Raw genomic sequence first — 23,064 nt, forward strand, 5'->3', positions numbered from 1 at the left:
TCTCACACCGTGCTCCATAGAGATGGTGTCTCCAGATCTTCAAAGCATGCACTACGGCTGCTAATTCTAAATCATGCGTTGGATAATTCATCTCATGCGGTCTCAGTTGTCGCGAAGCATACGCTATAACCTTTCCCTCTTGCATCAGCACACAACCTAGACCATGCTTCGATGCATCAGTGTACACTGCATACTCTTTATCCGCTTTCGGAACAGCTAACACTGGGGCAATAGTGAGCCTCTTTTTCAGCTCTTGAAAACTTCGCTCACATTCGTTCGTCCAAACGAACTTGACTTCTTTCTTTAGCAGGTGCGTCAATGGCTTAGAGATTTTTGAAAAGCCCTCAATAAAACGTCGATAATACCCTGCTAATCCCAGAAAACTACGAATCTCGTGCGGTGTGGTTGGCGATCTCCACTCCTGTACCGCTTGAACTTTCGCTGGGTCTACTTCAATTCCTCTCGCGGAAACGATATGGCCAAGAAAATTGATTTCTTTAAGCCAAAACTCGCATTTGCTAAACTTCGCATACAACTTTTCAGCTCGCAATCTCTCCAACACGATTCTTAAATGCTCTTCGTGTTCTTGTTTACTCTTCGAGTAAATCAGGATATCGTCTATGAAGACTAACAGGAACTTGTCCAAGTATTCATGAAAAACGCGATTCATGAGATCCATGAACACTGCCGGGGCATTCGTCAAACCGAAAGGCATTACTATAAACTCATAGTGTTCGTATCTCGTACAAAATGCCGTCTTCGGAATATCTTCCAATCGTATCTTCAGCTGATGGTATCCCGTTCTCAAGTCAATCTTTGAAAAAGTGCTCGCTCCTTGTAGTTGATCGAACAGATCATCGATTCGAGGTAACGAATACTTATTCTTTAACGTCACTTTGTTCAACTCTCGATAATCGATACACAACCTCAAGCTTCCATCCTTCTTTTTAACAAAAAGAACTGGTGCTCCCCACGGGAAAACACTGGGTCGAATGAAGCCCATATCTAGAAGTTCTTGGAGTTGCAGCTTCAACTCTTGCAACTCAGCAGGGGCCATTCTGTACGGCGCTTTCGACATCAGTGCTGCGCCGGGCTCTAAATCAATCGTAAACTCGAGCTGTCGATCTGGGGGTAATCCCGGTAAAGTCTCAGGAAAAACGTCTTTATACTCTCACATGACGGGTACGTCATCAACGTTAGCCTTGGATTCCTCCCTCTAGTTCAGATATACAACGTACGCGGTTGTATCTTTTCTTCGCAAGAGTTTTCTTTCTTGCAGTGCCGAGATGATCGGCGTCTTCTTTTATTTTCCCTCAATACCAATGAAGGAAGTAGGTTTTTGGCCAGGTGGCTGAAAAGATATCCGTCTCTCCTTGCATTATATCTTCGCACGATTCTCCTCTAACCAATCCATTCCCAAAATTATATCCAAGTGCCACATAGGCATCAATCTCAGGTTTCTAGCCTCGAGCTTAATCGATTCTAACTTAAATTCTAAGTTAGGGCACACGTGCGAAACCGTAGTAGTTCTGCCTATGGGTGTGGTTACTCTTAGAGATTGTGGAGTAGGCTCTACGTTCAATTATAAGGTATCGACACAAGTACGAGAGATAAAAGAATGCGAAGCTCCAGTGTCGAACAAAATTACTATGGGCACACCTTTCAACTCGCCTATACCTGTCAAATTTCCTTGATTCTTATCTGGTGCTTTCTGCTCAAGTGCGAACACTCTCTGGTGATGCGGTTGACTAGCCTGCGGGGCTGGTGGTTGCCTTCTTGACTGATGTAGTCGATAGGCTGGCTGTTGTCGCTGTGGTGGAGGTAGCGGTAGGATTCCCTCCATTGCTTTGAGTTGCGGCCGAAACTGACTCGGTCGTCCTCCGCTTCCACTTTGTTGGCGATTCAGACACTGGTTCGAGTAGTGCCCGACCTTTCCGCAGGTGTAACAGGTATTCTGTCCCATTTTACACTCTCCCAAATGTAGTTTATTGCACTTCGGGCAAGGCGGTAACCCTCGCGGTCCTTGAAAAACTGCTGCTGGGGCAGCTGGGCCAACATAAGGCCGTTTATCTCTGTTCTGATATTGCGGTGGCGCATTCTGGCTCTGCCACGGCTTCTTGGGACCTTGACTTCGGTCGTCCCATTTTCTCTTGCCCTTTTGGCCTTGTCCAGCAAAAGGATGATTTCCCGATTGAAAATTCGGGTTTGATTGTGGCATCGGGCCTTGACTCGGTCTCTCTGGCTGCATTGCCAGTTCCATGTCTAACGCTCGGTTTAAAGCCTCAGCGTAGGTTAGCACACTCTGACTCACTAAAACGACTCGTATCTCTTGCTTTAATCCGGAGCAAAATAGTTTCAACATCTTTTCATCTGTATCTACTCGATATGGAGCATATCGAGCCAAATCGCAAAACTGTCGGTCATACTCAGCTACCGTCTTATTCCCTTGCTTCAAATTTACAAACTCCATCTCTTTCCTCTTTCGATAGCTTCAGGGTATGTATTTCTCGCAAAGAGCTTCTTTGAACTGCTCCCAAGTAAGAGCTGCTATCTGCTCCTCATTCATCGTTTTCTGTTTCGCTTCCCACCAGAAATCTGCGGATCCCTTAAGTTGATACGACATACACATGAGACGCTCAGTGTCGTTACATCTAAGGAATCTGAAAATTCTTTCCATACTCCGAATCCACTCCTTAGTTTCAGCGGGATCTCCTGATCCATTGAATGTTGGTGGATTTTGTCGCAGAAAAAGTTCCTTTATCCTCCTCTCTTGATGTGGGGGAGGTGGTGGTGTGGGATCTCTCTGGTCTTCTTCTTCATCTTATTCTCGATCTATGTTCCTTCTGTTCCCTCTTCTTCTCGGAGGCATACTATACAGAAAAAAAAGAAACATATAACTATCGGCCTCGAAACTAGCCGTTCGTCATTTCAGAATACAAATTCTCTTTTTCTCATCTCACTTTTATATCTCATATGTGATCTCAAAATTCTCGTCTACTCTATTTCTCGTCTATCATCGTTCATAATTCTCATCAATCTCTATTTCTCATTTATCAATATGCATCAGCATCATCATTCTCAAAGCTCTGATAAGGAAAGTGAAACTCACTAATCATCAACATCTCTGTATATATATATATATATATATATATATATATATATATATATATATAAGGAAAATTGCCTCTCTCTCGAGGTCTTTTACAAAAGTAGGATCCTATGTACAAAGGTCCTAACACTAAAATGATGCTCTAGCTATACAAGCATCATAGGTACTAAGCACCTATAGATATATACTATCTACACATACACACTATACTATGCCTCTCTACCTATATATATACATATACCAACTATGCATCTATACATATGTACGAGCCTAGTGGATAACCGTGATCCCTAGCCATTGTCTCCTGAAATCCTGTTCGTCGCATCGTCGACCTCCATATCCTCACTCGGCTCCGTCTCCTCGCTCGGCTCTGACTCCTGACTCTCGTACTCGTCGATCAGTCGGTAGACGCTATCGTCGCTCGATTCATCCTCGACGTTGGTGTCCACCATCGGACCATAAACCGGCACCTCGGGAACAGGTACCCATGTCTCGACTCCGTCGGCAGTAGTATGTCGCTGCAATGGCTGGATCCGTCCGTAGCCGACCGTCATCTCTGGAGTCTCCTCATCCGGGTCCTCCTCATCACTGTCAAGGTGTGCTGGCCGAGATCCTCCCTCCTGGGCGTCTCGGGACGGTGGATATAAAATCGAGTGCATATACGTCTGAAAAGCCAAAGTGCCAGGCTCAGGCAACGGGGCAACCCTCAGATAAGGATCAAAGGAAATATGCTGTATCTGAGGCTCAGTAGAAACAATCGACTGCGCCGACTCAACGGGTGGCAATGGCAAAGATGCCGTCGCCGGTGTCAAATCCCAAGGTGGTAACTCAGCGCTGGGAAAAGGAATAAGTGATAGAAACGCAAACGGATCATGCTCTACCACTGGGGAGTACGTCTCAAAGACCATCGGCTCTGAAACAACAGGCTCCGATAAAACTGGCATCGGATCAGCTGGGGGTGGAGGTGCAATCGGAAACGGCTCCTCGGGAAGTGGGGGCACAACAACTTGTTGGATTTGTATACTGAAAGCAAGAACTTTATGCTTGTATACAATGATTCCTGTTATTCACTATTCTTATCTCCTATCTGATTGTGTTCATGATTGCATATGTATGTTCTTTATCTCTGTATAAGTAGATTATATGGTGTGTTGTAGATCACAGAAGACCATATAATTGGAATAACCTTAAGAGATATAATATGATCACAGCCGAAATAACTCTAGGACAAGTTATTGGTTTAGGCTGCAGTATAGATGGAAGTAGTTTGTCTTGGCTACTTGTCTATACTGGTACGTCATTACGTATTGATAGGACCAACAGTTGAGATATATTCTTCTATCTGACTTAAGTGAAGAATCAAGATCTCGGTGACTCATAAATCTTAATACTAATAAGTATTCAGATATATATGTTAATTCGTATATCACTTTGACTTACTATGGGCGAGAGTTAAATACTAACTCGAGTACTCTGTATCTTGGGTGATAGCGGTTAATATATGATATTTGATTATCTGTATTAGTACCCGTATCCGGTATAGGATAATGACATCCCCTTAAGGAGCTCAATAAGGTTTATTACGCTAAACCCTGCAGGTTGATTAAGTTCAGGCGTAATAATAAAGATTGAGTGGTACTGCTTAAGGAATTATTAAGAGATTAATTAATTTAAGCTGTCAGAGCTCTAATTAATTAATGGATGTCGAATATTTTAAATACGGAGATTTAATAAGTCTAAATACAAGCCCCGACTCATCACCGGCAATAAAGGGGTAAGTCAGTATCGGTTCTCTAGTGGAATGAACTGATATTTATAAATTAATTATGGTCTGGGCTGACCATAGATAAGTTAATTTATTTGAGGCCCATCTTTATTCCTTGTATCTGGTCCCTGGGCTGGCCCAATGTCTCCTAGCCCAAGAAGACAGATTTTCGGCCCTAGCACTTCAATTGGCGCCTCCTCTCTCTTTTCTGTATTATTAAATACAGCTGTCAGCTCTCAGGAAAAATACACTGATAAAATATTAGGGTTTTGAGAGCAGAGAGAGGCGCAGGAACGTGATTGGCCTTTCTGTCTTGGGAGTTCTCATAGCTCGTTGTCCATCCAACGTTGGGAATTGAGCGGGATACAGTCGAGAAGATCAGAGCTGGAGTCTGAATCATTCGACGCGATCATCAATCATCTGTGCATCCAATTCTCAAGTAAGTATTTCCTAACATCTAAGTGCAGCTGTTAAATTCATAGGAGCATGTTAGGAATTAATCGTTGTATGATGAATTAATAATAATCCAAGAAACGATCATCGGGCAATCGAGTATTAATTCAATTTAATATTCCTTCAATTGGTATCAGAGCCCAGGATTAATTTCTTGGCTCTATTATTAATTTGTGTACGATTAATAATGTGCGTTGTTTTTAACTGCTGTTGTTCTTCGTGATTCGTTGATTCGTGGAATACGTCGTTTTGATGTTGTAATCGTTTTCACCACGAGAAAATCCGTGGTTAGATTAGGATTTCAATTGTATTTGTTTTTCCGTTGTAAATCTGTAAAACCGAGGAACGAAACGAGGATGACGACGAATCAACGACGAGGAAGGTGTAAGGAGGGCGGGACTGCACGGCGCGACACGGGCTGCCGGCGCCGAGGGCGGCGCGCGCACGAGCGCTTGCGCGCTGTGCCGCGCGCGCCTGGTCGGGCTGCCGAGGAGCGCCGGGTGCCGCAGATGCCGAGGGCGGTTGCTGCTGCTGCTGTTGCGTGCGAGGCGTGGCGAGGCGAGGCAGACCGAGGCGGGCTCGGCTAGGGCTGGGCGAACGGCTGGAAGCAGCGGGCAGGGGCGGTGTGCGCCCGGGGCTGCGTCTGCGCGCTCTGCGCGCTGCGCGCCCGGCGGGCGGCGCGCTGCCGCTGCTGCCGCTGCTGTTGACGTCCGCTGGAGCAGCTGCCGCCGAGATCGCCGAGGGCCTGATGCTGCTGCCGCTGTGCGCGCGCTGGAGGCGCGCGGAGGCTGCTGCCGACTGTTGCTGTTCGCCCGGTGCCGCGCAGAGGCTGCTGCCGCTGGGCTGCTCGCTCGCCGGGCTGCTGGTGCGGCATACGCCGGTCTGCCGCGCGCACCGGGGCGGCTGTGCAGAGAGGCGGCGGCGCCTAGGGTTCCAAACCCTAGGTGGCTGCGTTTCAAACCCTAGGGGGCCCAAACCTAGCTTGACGGGCCCATGTGTTCGGGCCGAGTTTTATTTTCAGTTTTGGGCTTGTTTTTCTATTTTATTTTGTAATAGAATAGATGTTGGGTTTCCACGAATGGGTCACGAAGAATTTTAATTCTTTTATTACTGTTCTTTGCATGTCGTGGTTGTTAATCCCTTATGCTCTTTACCTGCCTTTTTGCACGTCTTTGCTTGTTAATATTTGTTTATTAATTGCGCTTAGACGAGCATGTTAGTAGGTTTGCCGTTTTCTTAAGCATGTTTTAGAATTCTGCGAGCATGATTTACATGTTGCGTTCTAGAGAAGCATGTTTAGGTTTATGTGCTTGAGCATAACAAACCTTTTGAAAGAAAAAGACTAAGCAGTTTAATAATTTTTATAGTAATTAAAAATTATTTTAGACCTCCACATGCGGTCTCTAGACAAAGTGATTAGCAATATGAGTAAACGTCCACCCAACGTGGCTTACTTCATATTTGTTTTTCATAAGTTTGTCAGAAGAGGTTTCTATAAAAAATATTTAAACCATTAAAGTAGTGGGAGTTATGCAGTAAACGTCCACCCAACGTGGCTTACTTGTGTAATTTTCACAAGTACTTTGGAGAATGGAATTAAATAAGATAACCAAGAAAATTAAATTGAAAGCGGCATGGTCCTAGTGAGTATGCTAATTTCGAGAATTTAATTTTCAAGGTTAAAATGTGGTCATTGCTTAGATATCATATCAAGTACAATGTACAACTCCCAAAGGAGTCCCTTCTTGATGATGATATGGTCTAGTTAAGGTGCCAACTATTAATTTCCTTTGTCGAAAGGTTAAGTTGACATGGATGGAAATTAAATGACTAGGTAAATAGTCTGGTTGAGGAGTTCATGTGTAAACGTCCACCCAACGTGGCTTGCACATGGGATTCTTTGAGCCGTTGGAGGTTTCATTAATATTGTTTTATCAAAAGGTTACAATATTACTGTTACGAACTATATGTTTTTTCATGTTCTTACATGTTTATTTGTTTACTTTCAGATATGTCTATGTCTCCGATTATTAACATTCTAGCAAACAATCCTCTCACCGGTCCAAATTACACCGAATGGAAACGCCATATTATGTATATTCTTGACGCTGATGAGCACAGTTTTGTGCTTACCACTCCACGTCCCGCGGCCTTAACTGATGAGTCGACTGATGCGGAACGTGAGGCGCATAAAAGGTGGCACAAGTCGAATAATATGGCCAAGTGCTATATTATGATGACTATGTCGCAAAATTTGCAACTCCAGCATCAGGTCATGGATGACGCAGCGACCATCATGTTAAACCTCAGCGAGGTTTATGGGGAGTCCGAGAGGTCTGCTCGTTTTAACTTGATGAGAGAAATCTTATCTTGTAAAATGAGCGAGGGCAGCTCGGTGCACGATCATGTCATGCATATGACAAATCTGTTTGACAGGCTTGATCTGCTAGGAGGGGGTATCGAAGGCGAAGCCAAGGTCGATATCATCCTCAATACTCTCCCCAAGACTTTTGAGCATTTCCGTCTCAATGTCGTTATGAGCAAGGCCAACTATACTCTTAATGAGTTATTGAATGCTCTAGTTTCGGCAGAGGGGGTCATGGGCACGCGCAATGGGAAAGAGGTCCTTGTTGCTGCCAAGGGATCTACTTCTTCGTCGAAAGGCGGGAAAAAGAAGTGGAAAGGTCCAAAGGGCAAGCATGACCATGAGGCTAGTGGGAGCGGTAAAGCCAAAGTTGATGGCCCTAGCGGCGGCGTGAACAAGCCGACAGCCAAGGGAAAGTGCTTCAAGTGCGGCAAGGTTGGGCATTGGAAGAAAGATTGTCCAGTGCTCAAGGCAAAGGGACAAGGTACGTCACAAGTTTTAGTAACAGAAACATGTTTAGCTTCGTTTTCTACTCATTCGTGGGTAGTGGATACGGGGGCAACTGACCATGTTTGTTACACCTTTCAGGGGTTCAACCCAACAAGGGAGCTGGCAAGTGATGAGATTACCATCTCCATGGGCAATGCGTCGAAGGTCGCAGCTGTTGCTATTGGAGATTTATCTTTATGTTTTGGTGATGGCATTTTAGTTTTGAGAGATATTTTATATGTGCCGGAGTTTCGGCGGAACATAATTTCTGTTTCAAAGTTGTTTTTGAATGGATATTCTGTTACTTTTGATGGGGGTGTCTCTATCATGAGAGATAACAAGATTATTTGTTCTGGAATTTTGAACAACTCTCTCTATACTATTACATGTCCAATGAATAACTCTGTCCATGTTGCATCTACATCACAAATTCTTCCAAATCCAAATAAGAGAAAATATTATTCTCATGAACAATATACACATACTTGGCACCTAAGATTAGGCCACATCAATCTAAATAGGATCCAAAGGCTCGTTTCAAATGGAATCTTGAAAGATTTTCAAGCTGTGCCATTTAGAACCTGCGAGTCCTGTATAGAGGGAAAGATGACGGCAAGGCCTTTTAAGGCAAAGGGGAATAAGGCCTCGGATGTGTTAGAATTGGTTCACTCTGACTTGTGTGGACCTATGTCCACTAGAGCTCGTGGAGGGTATGAGTACTTCGTTACTTTCATTGACGATTACTCAAGATATGGGTATATTTACCTACTTCAACGCAAGTCTGAATGCTTTGAGAAATTCAAAGAATTCAAGGCGGAAGTGGAGAAGAGAACGGGTAAATCTATCAAGTCATTGCGGTCTGATCGCGGTGGCGAATACCTCGGGAATGAGTTTCTGCAATACTTGTCAGATCTTGGGATTACATCCCAATTGACTGCACCGGGTACTCCCCAACAGAACGGTGTAGCAGAGAGAAGAAACAGGACTCTTATGGAAATGGTACGATCTATGATGAGCCACTACTACAAAATTACACATACATAACACTTCATACATAACGGTTTTTTTAGAAAACCGTTATGTATGAGCGCATTTTTTGAAAAGATAACGGTTTTGACAAAAAACCGTTATCTATGTACTGTTGTCCATGGAAATAGATAACGGTTTTAGTGAATCCGTTATGTATGAGCGTTATCTATTAGTTGCATACATAACGGTATTATCGAACCGTTAAGACAACTGTTATCTATTAGCGTCTTTTTATAACGGTTGTTTTAACCGTTATATATGAGCGCCTCAAAACTGTTATGTATTATTATTATTATTTTTAAATAGCACTTAAATAAATTAAAGTAAATAATTGTTGGTATAAATTTTTTCCTCTATTTCCCTCATCTTAAGCTCTCCCGCCCCTCTCACTCTCGTTCTTCCTTCTCAGGCAGTTTCGCCGGTTCTCACCGCCTCCGGCGCGGTGGTTACGTTCGTCTCTCTCTCCTATCACCTCTCTGCCCAGACCCCCTAGCCCCTACCCCTCGCCTCTCCCTCTCTCTCATCACCTTTTACCCTCTCACCCACCCCCAAATCTATAGCCCTAATTCGTCGCCGCCACCCTCGCTCCTCCAATCGCCGCCACCATGCGTCGGAGCCCTACAAGGCAGGCCAGCTCTCTCCCTCTGCACATCTCTCCCTCGTCATCTGCCTCTTATTGCCTTTCTCTTCGGCCCTGCTAGTCGTCTCCGCCGTGAATTGTCGTCTTCGGCCCAGCCTCCGCGTCCGCCGCAATTCATCGCCTACTCCACGATTCACCGGAGATCCCGTCCACTTCTAAGTCTCCGCCGCCGCCGCCGCCTAATTCTCCGCTAGACACCGTCGCTGCTAGATTTTCTGTATTTTTTTCTTTCTATTTTCTGTATTTTTTTCTACATCTCCAGATTTCTGCAACTAGCTCATCTTAATATTCCCACCGATTCCTTCCTCCGCTCTGCCACCGTCGCCGACTTCCATGCTGCCCGCTTCCGTGACCCCGCCTGTATTTCCTTTTCCCATTACCTTCTCAATTACAAGGGTTTCTTCGCTTGCCAGGTATCGATACTTTCTATATAACCAATTTAACCTGTCTGATTGTTGTCTGGCCCTTAATTGGTTGTTGATAGAAACTTCCAGCTGATAGGAATCGTCTTATTTGATTTCTTTGCTTAAAGATATTGAGTTGTGAGATTTGAAAGTTTGGTTTTTTGGTTAGTTACTGGATAATTTGTGGTGCTTTTGCAATGCATTAATGTCTACTTTTTGCTGATTTTTTCCCCCATTTCCCTAATTTATCTGAAGCTTATCTTGTTAGCTAAGTGGATAATAGTCGATGAAGCCTTTGCAAAGGTGGATATATTTCAATGAATGCTTGTGGGTAATGATTTTCCAATATGTGATGTGTGTTGGTTCAGTTTTCACTGTATTGAATTGATGATCATTGTGATTCTCATTGTGATTTGTACCTGATAAAATTGAATATAAAAATTGATGGTAATCAGGGAGTTTAGTTTGAAATTTCAGTTTATTGGCTTGCAGTTTAATTTGAAATTTCAGTCTGTTGGCTTTGCAGCTATCTTGTAAGTGATCATGTAAATAAGATTTTGCAGGGATCAATCAGTTAATCTTTATGCAGTTCACTAGAACATGATTCACTCTATGCATGCTCAAACAGGGGCTTGCAGTGAGCAACCTTGATATTTATCTGCATCTTCTGAACTTTACTTGTACATTTTAATTCTGCAACTTAATTGTGCTATTTTTGTTAGAGGGATTGTCCAAGAGAACATGAGTGTTGGACATCGTGATGCTTTACTTCTTTTCCTTACACTTTGTAAGGTTTGTGTTTCTATCATCTTATTATTTTGTAGTTCAGAGTTGTCTGTACCACCTGATTGACCAAATTATAAAAGGTGTTTGCAGATGGGTATGAGGGAGGATAATGATGAGCAAAACTCGCGTTCTATCTTTGGAGCTTCTGCAGGTCAGTTCTGCTAATCTTTCTGTACATTGATTATTGCATGCTTGTTCTGGTGGTTTGGAGAAAAGGAAAGGTCTTCTTGTTTTCACTCCATCTCAATGGTTGAGGATCTTGAATGATGCTAACTCTTTGAAACAATATTCTAGAGTACACACTAACAATTTGCCCTTGTTGACTATCCTCCACATAAAACAATGACTAATTACTCCACTATCTATAAAAGAAAAGAATAGGGCACTTAAGTGGTCAGAAGTGCCAAAGCATTTTTTTCACTTGTTGAGGGGTTGGTTTTATTTTTATAACGCTTAAGTTCTGAGTTTCACATCAGATGAATTTTTACAATGCTAATTGTTATGTTTATCAATTTTTTACGGTGCAGTTGTTACATATATCTCTATTCTATTATAATTTTGACTAAGCAGGTTATAATATTTATAAATTAAATGAATTAGGAAATGAACAATATACGACGCCTAACCCATACCAGTCACAACCCTCCCTTTAAGCCACTCAAGTTCGCACGCCGACGCTGGTCAGTGGAAAACAGCTAACATTTTCAGTTTCCGGTTAGTTTTTCATATTCATTTCCAATTGAATGTGTTCTCATCTATTTGTTTATTCACTGCTCTAAAAAATCTATCTATATATATAATCCTGAATCATGCATCATTATGTTCGATGCTATCTAACGCTGAAACTTGCTGAAATCTTTTACTCTAATCCTCCCACTTTAGTTGTTGCCTCATTTATGTTCTCCATAATTTATAGTTACTTGACTTCTGTATATTTCACATGCTTCGATTGTATTTGACAGCACCTACTCTGGATGAAATGCTGGCTGATGTTCTGTTTCCTTTGTTTAATATTGCAAAAAAACTTTTATAAACAACTTCTATACCTTCTTGGTTGGTGCATGTTTGTACATGCTGGGAAGGATATTCTTGGTTACCAAAAAGAGAAGTAGTGTACTTGAGTCATGGAGGGATAGTTGGATAATCCAGCATCTTATACTTCTAAATATTGGAAGCAGATTCTTGTGTTAAATAGACATGGAGGGATAGTTGGAACTGCCACTTGAGACATTTGAATGAACATCTGTTAAATAGACATGCAATTTTTGCTTTCTGCTTCTCTGTAGTTTTCATTTTGTAATAGTAGATTAGCATAGCATTGATTGAAACAATCGAAGTATTTAAGGTGAATGTTACCTTTGTGATCATATTGCCCTTTTCTTGGATTGTCTATTTTCTTCAAGCCAGGTTAGTCGAATAATTTTGGTTGTAATTTGTTTGGAGTCACTGGAAAGTTGTTGAGTTACTTTTTAAATTGTTAACTGAATGCATATGTATGTATATAACTGTGAATTCTTAGCTGAGTTAGATGTCGAAAGAGCTATTGTGTTGTGATTACCTCCATATATTGTATTTTTGAATTGTTGAATATACTATATAGAAGATTGTGTTATGACCTATAATAGCGTGTGCAAGTAAAATATGATGAAAACCATGATGAGGAAATAATACCTTCATTCTAAAAAAAATTATAGAATCGTATGTCTTACTCCGACCCTACTCGTATGTCTTACTCCGACCTTTGTGTTAATTGTTTATACAAGGTTTTATAGCAAATCGTATTGAACCGTGTAGTATCTAGATGGTACAGAGCTCCTGAGCTTCTGTTTGGCGCCAAACAATATGATCAAGATGGATGACCATGGCAATGAGACAAGGCAGGCAGCTGGGGAGAGGAGTGAGCACGCTCCAATGTCTTTGGATTTTTCAGTTTTTGGCATGAGGCCGCCAAATAGACCAACTATTAACAGGTAGGCTTTTTCTGTTTGCTTGATGACAATTCAGATTCCTTGAATGTTAAGTTGTTTGATTTTATGTTTTGGTATAAAGGAGCAGATGAGGGAGATATGCTCAAAAGTCATACCCACTATGTATGAAGGAGCAGCTGAAACTCATCAAAGTTGGAGCATGAAGGTGCTTCTGTGAAGTTTCTTTTTTTTTTTTTTTTTTTTTGAGTTAGGCTCAAAACATTATGTATGAAGGTTTTGGATGATAATGTATGAAGGTTTTGTGTTATATATAATTTATGTTATTGATGATTTTATCATTTTATTGTTTATAAATTATTTATTTATTTCTTGAGATAAATAACAGAAAATTGAAAAAAAATATTAAATATTAAATAATAAAGATAACGGTTAAAACCGTTATAAAAAGTACAAAAAACTGTTAACTATGATGAAAAAAAATAAATATATCTCTAATACATAACGGTAAAAATATTAAAACATAACGGTTCCTACCGTTATGTATTTCTTACAAAGATAACGGCTTAAATCGTTATAAAAAGTACAAAAAACTGTTAACTATGATGATAAAAAACAAAAAAAAAATTCTAATACATAACGGTAAAATCTTAATACATAACGGTGAAAAACCGTTATGTATAACTATTATAGATAACGGTTATGTACCGTTACGTATGAGCATCGTACCGTTATCTATACTATTATACATAACGGTAAAAAAACCGTTATGTATGACTGTATCATAGATATCACCACTATACTTATCGGTTTTTTGGGGTCATAGATAACGGATTTTATCCGTTATCTATGAGCGTTTTTGTAGTAGTGAGCTATGCATCATTGCCTATTTCGTTTTGGGGATATGCCTTGGAAACAACAGTTTATTTGCTGAATCGGGTACCGTCCAAATCGGTTCCTAAAACTCCTATTGAGTTATGGTCAGGGCGTAAGCCCAGCTTGAATCATATAAAGATATGGGGTTGTCCTGCATACGTGCTAGACAAGGAAGCGAGGAAATTGGAGCCGAGATGCGAACTAATGCTGTTTATAGGATACCCTAAGGAAACGAAAGGTGGTTACTTTTATAATCCAAAGGATCAGAAAGTGGTTGTTAGCACCAACGCACGATTCTTGGAACACGATTATGAAAGTAATCACAAGTCTAAGTCCGAGATTGTCCTTCAAGAAATCGAAGGCAATGGACAGGCGATTCCATCACCCCAGCCAAGTGTGCAAGTGAATGCACCACAAGACACTGCACAAACCATTGTCACAACTGTACCACCACAGCTTCGTCGTAGTGGGAGGGTTGTAGTTCAACCCGATCGATTTATGTTCTTGGGAGAATCTTCGGATCTTCTCCCTGTTGATGAACAAAAGGATATCGACCCTGACAACTTTAGACAAGCGATGAAAGATCAAGATGCAGATTCTTGGTACGAGGCCATGGTTTCTGAGATAGAATCCATGGGTGCTATGGATGTATACGAGAAGACCGAACTACCAGATGGCTTCTTAGCTATAGGTAGTAGGTGGGTATACAAGAGAAAGAGAGATTCGGATGGCGAAGTCGCAGCTTTTAAAGCTAGACTGGTGGCGAAAGGTTATACCCAGGAACAGGGTATAGATTATGATGAGACCTTCTCGCCGGTTGCCATGCTCAAATCTATCCGAATACTCCTTGCCATAGCAGCCCACATGAACCTTGAGATTTGGCAAATGGATGTCAAGACCGCTTTCCTAAACGGTTTCCTTGAAGAAGGAAGGGACATCTATATGCAGCAACCTGAAGGGTTTGTGAAGAAGGGCGAAGAGCATCTTGTGTGGAAGCTTAAGAAGTCCATTTATGGACTTAAGCAAGCTTCGAGGTCATGGAACAAACGTTTTGACGAGGTCATTAAATCCTACGGATTTACTCGTTGTGAGAACGAAAGTTGCGTGTACCGTTTAGACTGCCAATGGTGACGTGGTTTTCCTTGCACTTTATGTAGATGATATCCTCCTCATTGGCAACAATGTTGAGCTATTATCGGACATAAAGAAGTGGTTATCCGAACAGTTTCAAATGAAAGACTTAGGAGATGCAGCGTACATCCTGGGGATCAAGGTCGTTCGTGATCGCCAGAAAAGGATGTTGAGCTTATCTCAAGCGTCTTACATTGATACTAGTGATTGCTCGTTTTAGCATGCAAAATGCCAAGAAAGGCTTGCTACCTTTTAGACATGGCATTCCTCTGTCTAAGGACATGTGTCCTAAGACGCCTAGTGAGGTTGAGGAGATGAGGAAGATACCCTATGCTTCCGCCGTAGGTAGCCTCATGTATGCGATGCTATGCACGAGACCTGATATTTGCTATGTCGTTGGCATGGTTGCAAGATATCAGTCGAACCCTGGACCAGGACACTGGACTGCGGTAAAGCATATTCTCAAGTACCTGAAACGGACTCGAGATTATAGGCTAGTTTACCAGTCAGACAGTCTATTTCCTTTGGGTTACACCGATTCGGATTTCTAGGCTGACCGGGATGAGAAGAGATCTACCTCTGGTTATGTGTTTACCTTGGAAGGTGGAGCCGTATCGTGGCGGAGTGCAAAGCAGAAGTGCATTGCAGACTCCACCATGGAAGCCGAGTATATAGCTGCTTCGGAAGCTGCTAAGGAGGCTGTATGGTTCCGGAACTACCTCTTGGATCTAGGAGTGGTCCCTAATTTGCCTAAGAGTATCATAATTTATTGTGATAACTCGGGTGCAGTGGCAAATTCTAAGGAACCCAGGAGCCACAAGGCGTCAAAACACATAGAGAGAAAGTACCACATCATACGAGAAATCATAAACAGAGGAGATGTGCTAGTAGAAAAGATTGATACATTGGAGAACCTAGCTGATCCTTTCACGAAAAGCTTACCGCAAAAGACCTATAAGAAGCATGCTCGAGGGATGGGATTGCGGTTGATGCCACCCACTTAGAGAAAAACTTTCAGTATAAGTGGGAGAGATGAAGTGAAGTCTTGTAATAGCTAGTATTTAGACACATTGTATACTAAAAGTTTTGCTTTAGTATAAGTGGGAGATTGTTGGATTTGTATACTGAAAGCAAGAACTTTATGCTTGTATACAATGATTCCTGTTATTCACTATTCTTATCTCCTATCTGATTGTGTTCATGATTGCATATGTATGTTCTTTATCTCTGTATAAGTAGATTATATGGTGTGTTGTAGATCACAGAAGACCATATAATTGGAATAACCTTAAGAGATATAATATGATCACAGCCGAAATAACTCTAGGACAAGTTATTGGTTTAGGCTGCAGTATAGATGGAAGTAGTTTGTCTTGGCTACTTGTCTATACTGGTACGTCATTACGTATTGATAGGACCAACAGTTGAGATATATTCTTCTATCTGACTTAAGTGAAGAATCAAGATCTCGGTGACTCATAAATCTTAATACTAATAAGTATTCAGATATATATGTTAATTCGTATATCACTTTGACTTACTATGGGCGAGAGTTAAATACTAACTCGAGTACTCTGTATCTTGGGTGATAGCGGTTAATATATGATATTTGATTATCTGTATTAGTACCCGTATCCGGTATAGGATAATGACATCCCCTTAAGGAGCTCAATAAGGTTTATTACGCTAAACCCTGCAGGTTGATTAAGTTCAGGCGTAATAATAAAGATTGAGTGGTACTGCTTAAGGAATTATTAAGAGATTAATTAATTTAAGCTGTCAGATCTCTAATTAATTAATGGATGTCGGATATTTTAAATACGGAGATTTAATAAGTCTAAATACAAGCCCCGACTCATCACCGGCAATAAAGGGGTAAGTCAGTATCGGTTCTCTAGTGGAATGAACTGATATTTATAAATTAATTATGGTCTGGGCTGACCATAGATAAGTTAATTTATTTGAGGCCCATCTTTATTCCTTGTATCTGGTCCCTGGGCTGGCCCAATGTCTCCTAGCCCAAGAAGACAGATTTTCGGCCCTAGCACTTCAATTGGCGCCTCCTCTCTCTTTTCTGTATTATTAAATACAGCTGTCAGCTCTCAGGAAAAATACACTGATAAAATATTAGGGTTTTGAGAGCAGAGGGAGGCGCAGGAACGTGATTGGCCTTTCTGTCTTGGGAGTTCTCATAGCTCGTTGTCCATCCAACGTTGGGAATTGAGCGGGATACAGTCGAGAAGATCAGAGCTGGAGTCTGAATCATTCGACGCGATCATCAATCATCTGTGCATCCAATTCTCAAGTAAGTATTTCCTAACACCTAAGTGCAGCTGTTAAATTCATAGGAGCATGTTAGGAATTAATCGTTGTATGATGAATTAATAATAATCCAAGAAACGATCATCGGGCAATCGAGTATTAATTCAATTTAATATTCCTTCACAACTAGCTCCCTTCCCTGGGCGGGTCCCTCGGACTCTCCGTACGGCGGTGGAGGTGGTTCGTCAAAAGCAAAATAGCGGTGGCTCAAAGTCGCGATGAAGCTACGAAAATCGACGCTCACAAACCGCCCGAACTCTGTCCTCATGATATACTGCGGCACCAGCAAAGCCGCCCTAATCTTGCCACTCGGGTGGCAACTGTGGAATCAGGTGAGTGATAGCCTCAGCCTCATCTATCCCATGGACACTAGCCTCCAACCAACAACGGTGGTAGTGCGCTAGAAACTCCCCAAGAGTATCGCCCTCTCTCGGCCCAGTAGATCTGAACCAACGGCGCATCGCCTCTATATCGTCTCTGTATCGCTGCCTCTTCTCGACTCTGCATCCTATAATATAAAATATCATGTCCATTAGAAAATGGATACGAAACTTACTTGGTACATCTCAATCAACAACATACTCGCCCTCGTTTGGTACGGTGGGGCATTGGCTATACTAGCCTCAACATCTCTCCTCATATTCCACATTAACTGCCTCATATCAGAATCCATCATCTCAAACAATTCCATCATCAAAACAATACATAACTCATTAGTGAATCAAACTCAACTTTCAACAGGAAAGCAACAAGAAACAACATCAACCTCTTACCTCGTTAAGCCGGAGGAGATGGAGTGTTGGGGTTTCGTTTCGAACTGACTCTCTCAAACTAGCCTAAGAATTCAAGTTAGACTAGTGCTCAATTTTAAAAGAGTAGAAGCAATCAAAGGTTCAACTCAATCAGGCAATAGACTCAGAGCATATGACCTGCTCTGATACCACCCTGTCGCAGCCCGATCCCCGACGCTAGTGATAGCGTGGATCGAGTATCGATACGACTATTTTAAAAGAATAAAAGATAAGAAGAATAGATTGAACATCATGCGGAAGCTCGCATCAAAGTATGCTAAGGAAAATCATCATAAATTAACTCAAGGGTAAAAACGTCAACGTCATCATAACTTCATAAATATCAGGAATTTTACGAACAAAAACAAAACGGGTATAGCTCATTTTTCATAAGAAATAATAATATTCAGAGTATCGCAGCAAAAGGCGAACCGACTATATGTATGAAGACACATAACCATGAGTAAATTGCTTGATTTAAAAAAAAAGCAAAGTATCTCAATTGACAAGACTCTATTAACATAAAGGTAGTACGACAATATAACTACGTCGATTAAAACGTTCCCCCACCAGCACCAGACCAATCTCGCTCCCTACTTAGCCTGCACATTTATAAATATATGCAGGGCGTGAGTACATAATACTCAGTGGGCAAATGCCGAAAAACAAGAAAAGGCGCTCTTAGAGCTATAGGTTTGAAACTTGCCACATCTCGGCAATACACATGAATAAATTTAGCGTAAATGAACCTGTGTAAGCAGTTTTAATAAACATCATAAAGAAATGAACGAATGACAGCTGTCAAAGATCTTAACATGCATGCACCACATCTACAACTCATCATCATCAAAGGTACTGAGAAGTAGGCCTCCCTCTCAAGTACCGTGACCAGCCGACCTGAAGACGGCTCACAGTCACCTCTGTGTACACAACCCCGCTTGTAGCAGGATCCGAATTCGTCTCATCTCATCAGTAGAGGGTAACATACAAGCTCAACATCAAAAATTGGCAAGTCAAACAGTTCTCAAACATCATTTATCTCAAAACATTTGATAAACTCATAACATCATCAAATCATTTTAGAAAGCTCGAATGATATATGTATACTCAAAATATTGTCCACCTGGAGTCCTTCGCTAATCCTGGAAAGAAATCAGGCAACTTACTTCTTCGTCTCGCTCGGGCCTTCAGATATCATCATCATCGTCATCGAAGGTTCATGTGATAAAACAAACCTTAGTCAGAAACTCATTTACTAAAACCAATCTCATCTCAAACTATAACTTCTCACTCAACGTCTATTTACCCAATAAAACTCAATCCCTAGGTATACTTAACTTCTAAGGATTCACACGTCCTACTCTCGACTTAACTCTCAACTCGGATCAAACTCATAGCAATCAAGCACATAAACAAGCATAAACACTTAAGCATATGAAATTCACACATAGACAAGTCAAAAACAACCTTCACACTGCACTGACTCGATTTCAAAACCTCACCAGACTCGGTACAGAATTCCACTGGAGTCGTAACCTATACCAAAAGAAACCTCTTTGAGTCTAGTTTCATTTAAAAAAACGTAGGATCAAAAAATCCAAGTATTTTAGGAGATATGACTATTTTACTACAGTCTACCATATTCAGCAGTTTTTGGCAATCGAAAGCTTTGATTTTTGAAAAATAGTAAACGTTGTCAAAAATGTCTGAAATTTAGTGGGTACATAGCTAAGACACTCATGTATTAACAATAAAAATTTGGTTTCCAAAACGTTAGGGAAAGATACTGGAAAAGGTGACTCTATTGGCTACTCATTTATAAAATATTCCAAAACATTTTATAAAAATAGTAAAAGAAGTGCAAATGACTTGAAATTTTACCGGCATGCTCAAAACTCTCAAATATACTTACCATAATAGTTTCATGGTGTTTGGGTAATAAAAACCCCTCGAAAACAGTAGGTCAGTGCGTCACGAAATTGACTCCGAACTCAATCACACAAGCAAACATGCTCAACTCAACATTCCTTCAAAGCAAACTCATCAAAGCTCATTTTAAACACAACATAATACTCATCATACTCAATGTCAACTCTTCTCTTACATCTTAAACTCAAATCTCAAGGAAAACGTTTCAACGAACGCATCATTTCAATTCTCTTCTCATTTTCATGCTCAAAATTACTCAAATACTCAAACATGATCTCATACATCATATAACTCATTATGCACACATAGATTCCCTTTTTATCATGCAAACTAAACTCTAACAAAAACTCACGTATCAACGTAAATTCTTAATAAAGCATGACAAACGTTCACATAATGGTCATAAAGCAATTAGACCTCATTATATCATTCATCAACTTCTCAAAATATGAAAACTCAAAAACTCATATAAACTAAACTAAGTCAAAATTTTACTTAGCCAACAAAAGACCTAATCAAACACAATTAGACACTAATATCATGCTCAATTACATATATCCTAAACCAATTCACTTATTAACACATTGGCAAGAAAGTCCTAATTTTTATTAAACTAAACTCTTTGAAATTTTATAAACACACATGAAACCTTAATCTAATCATAGATCTATCAATTTTAACCATTTAATCTCACATATAAACCATCAATTTACAATTTAGGGCATAGATACACATATCCCTAATTTTATTAAACTAATTCACTTCAAATTCATCAATTAACATCATATACTCAATCTACTCCATCAATCATAATCATAAACATCTCATAGACTCATTCTCATCATCAATTCATCACTTAATACATCAACTCGCAAATTCCCAAATTTTGGGTAAACTAAACTCATCCAACTTTCACATCTCAGGGCATAGCCTTTCACAACACACATCAATCATCACCAAACATCACATAGATCTCATTTTTCACCCCAAATCAAGGAAAGAAAAAGAAATTTTTTTGAAGGGTTGAGACCCATTTTTTTCGAAAATTTGGAAAACAAAGGAGGTGGTGATTTCTTGCTTCAATCTTCCAAAAATACTCACATATAACATCATACAAGTTATATCTATGGATTTAAAGATCACTTACCCAAACTTACACCAAAACTCACACTTTCTCTTTCTAACTTTGAAACCAATCTTCAAGGATCTTCTTGGATTCAAGTAGATAGGAGGTGTTTAGGTAAGATTTTGAAGGTGATTTATGTGTTTGGCATAATTTTGTGAAGCTTCGAAGGTTTCATTAATGGTTGACAATGGTGGAAATGTGAGAGATGAGGGAGAGAGGTGGTGGTCGAAAATGGTGTGTAGGAGAAGTGAGAGAAAAATTTGCAAGATATGAAATGGATTTGGAGATCTTAGGGAATATTAGCAAATCTTAGCAAATATTTGGCATTAAATGCCTTGTTATCTCTCTCTCTAATCTCTACACTCTTAATTAATCCACTTGGCAAGTGGGTAATTAGGCACATTCTCAAAGGAATAAAATAATAATGTGAGAAGGGTGATTGAATAATAACCATAATAATTATGGAAATGTTACTCATTAATAAAATACCATAGCATAATTATTCATATGACCAAGTAAAATAATTATAGCACTAATATTAGTGCACTCGCTTAATTATAATATTCCTCTTCATAGGAAAAATAATTTGAAAATATTATGCTAGGAAAAATTTTCATAAACCGGCATCATTCGATTTCTCGGTAAAAATAAACCGCACTTGCTTTGGAAACTTAATCAAAATTCCAAGTGCTAAAGTCCTGTGATGCCCCGCTCTTTTAAATACATATTAGATTGAATATGTGCATTAGTTATAAAATTCTTTTAATTATTTATGGTGATTATTTTGTTCAGATAATATTATTTCAGCAAAAGTCTGCATAAGAGATACAGAGCTGCGATTTAATATTCAGTCATGAATGAAACCAATAATTAAATTTATTGGTTTAACTATACGTTTGAGACTTTGTTTTACCAGTTTATTGATTTAATCAATATTATTAGAAAATTTAGATTTATAACCGATTTTATAAATCGTGTTATTTAAATCAAATTGCTAGAATTATAACTTGAGATCATATGCATAATAATTCTATTATTTCGTGTTATATGTGTTAAGGTATTAAGTCGCGAATTAATTCCGACTTTCACGTATTAAATCTCAAGATTGAGGATTTAATTTATATAAATACGACGAGTATTTATTAAACGAGAATTGGAGAATTATTACAGGAACTGGGAGAAACTAGATCACGGCACTACACGTATGTCTCGATTTTTCATCCAACACATCAATTCCTACACTATTTCCTACACTATTCCCTACACTATTCCCTACACTATTCCACCTTCCCCTCCAACACCTCATTACTGCAACAATTTTTTTTTTAAAAGTTGCATTATCTTCATGCATGTGTAATTGCTCCATTTTACTCCATTTTCTTCCATCTTAAACTCTTCTGCAAAAAGTTCAGTTTATCACCAACTCTCTCCTACAACTATTCATCTTCAATTTTCAAAAGCTTCAGCACGCCGAGAAAGAAATTTCACGGCAAGATCACAATTGTCAAAGGATGCAAATTTCAACAATCAAATCTTCAAAAGTTGCAACTCCCGGTACCAAAATTTCCACCATTTTGATTCTGTTGTCTGCAGAAACTCCTCTATAAATTGAGGAGAGTTCTGCAGAAGGAAGAAGTGCAGCAAGAGGTATGAGGCAAGAGAGAGTTTAGGAGAATTTTTAAAATTTCTTACTTGCAAGAGCTCAAGTGAGCTCCCTTCACCGGGCCATTTCTTCGTCGACCGGCCACTAGGCTCTGAACCGAGAACGTGTACTCGTTCCTCCATCTTTAGGCTACCAAACCCAACAATCGAAAGGCCGAAACCTTCTCTATATTTTCCCGACCAAAGGCCACAATATCCTTCGGAGGCCAACGTCGAATTCCCGACTTAGCCACCGGCCAACTTACGGCCTTCGTTTCTCACT

General features: G+C 40.3%; 2 long non-coding RNA genes across 4 annotated transcripts; both read left to right on the top strand.

The window, feature by feature from the left end:
• The first annotated feature begins 9,587 nt into the window (after positions 1–9,587).
• Positions 9,588–11,192, top strand: LOC131002831 (uncharacterized). The gene is made up of 3 exons (XR_009094434.1): positions 9,588–10,263; positions 10,977–11,046; positions 11,131–11,192. It is a non-coding gene; the product is annotated as an uncharacterized LOC131002831 (long non-coding RNA).
• A 264-nt stretch (positions 11,193–11,456) lies between these two features.
• Positions 11,457–13,252, top strand: LOC131002813 (uncharacterized). Of its 3 annotated transcripts, none has more exons than XR_009094419.1 (3): positions 11,457–11,754; positions 12,804–13,010; positions 13,090–13,252. It is a non-coding gene; the product is annotated as an uncharacterized LOC131002813 (long non-coding RNA). The 3 variants fall into 3 exon arrangements; XR_009094418.1 differs by having other exon boundaries at positions 12,835–13,010; positions 13,090–13,249; XR_009094420.1 differs by having other exon boundaries at positions 12,842–13,010; positions 13,090–13,248.
• The last annotated feature ends 9,812 nt before the right edge of the window (positions 13,253–23,064 follow it).

The sequence above is a fragment of the Salvia miltiorrhiza genome, unplaced genomic scaffold, assembly GCF_028751815.1.
Source record: "Salvia miltiorrhiza cultivar Shanhuang (shh) unplaced genomic scaffold, IMPLAD_Smil_shh fragScaff_scaffold_21, whole genome shotgun sequence".
Taxonomy (NCBI): Eukaryota; Viridiplantae; Streptophyta; class Magnoliopsida; order Lamiales; family Lamiaceae; genus Salvia; species Salvia miltiorrhiza.